The 368-nt window shown below is 32.3% G+C and overlaps 1 protein-coding gene across 1 annotated transcript in view; it reads right to left on the bottom strand.

Annotated features, from left to right (window-relative positions):
• Positions 1-368, bottom strand: part of LOC119588820 (basic proline-rich protein-like) — an 80,069-nt gene that overhangs the window by 22,871 nt on the left and 56,830 nt on the right. The window lies entirely within an intron of this gene.

A 368-nucleotide genomic window follows, 5' to 3' on the forward strand; every position in this document is an offset into this window, starting at 1 on the left:
ATATAATCATGGAGCCAAATATACTAAAGACACATTGATGGCAATCAATCCCAAATCACAGCACAAACAAACTTATCCTAATACGAAGAAAAATCTACTTCAAGGCGTTCAGATATACCTCCAAAATCCTCCTAGTATAATATATTCATACCTACCACTTAGTGAACATACGAATTAAATAAATCGCCCTTTTTTAGTAAAATAACATAAGCTATACGATGTACCCCGTGACCTTTTCCGATTCACAACACTCACATGTTTGGCTGTAAATGTTGTTTACAGTGAATTTCTTGCCTCTTTAACAACAAAAGCGTCTTTGTTTGAAAGTTTCTTTGGATTTCCATTTTTTAAAATTATGTTTAATTGTT

Source organism: Penaeus monodon, chromosome 24 (assembly GCF_015228065.2).
Source record: "Penaeus monodon isolate SGIC_2016 chromosome 24, NSTDA_Pmon_1, whole genome shotgun sequence".
NCBI lineage: Eukaryota > Metazoa > Arthropoda > Malacostraca > Decapoda > Penaeidae > Penaeus > Penaeus monodon.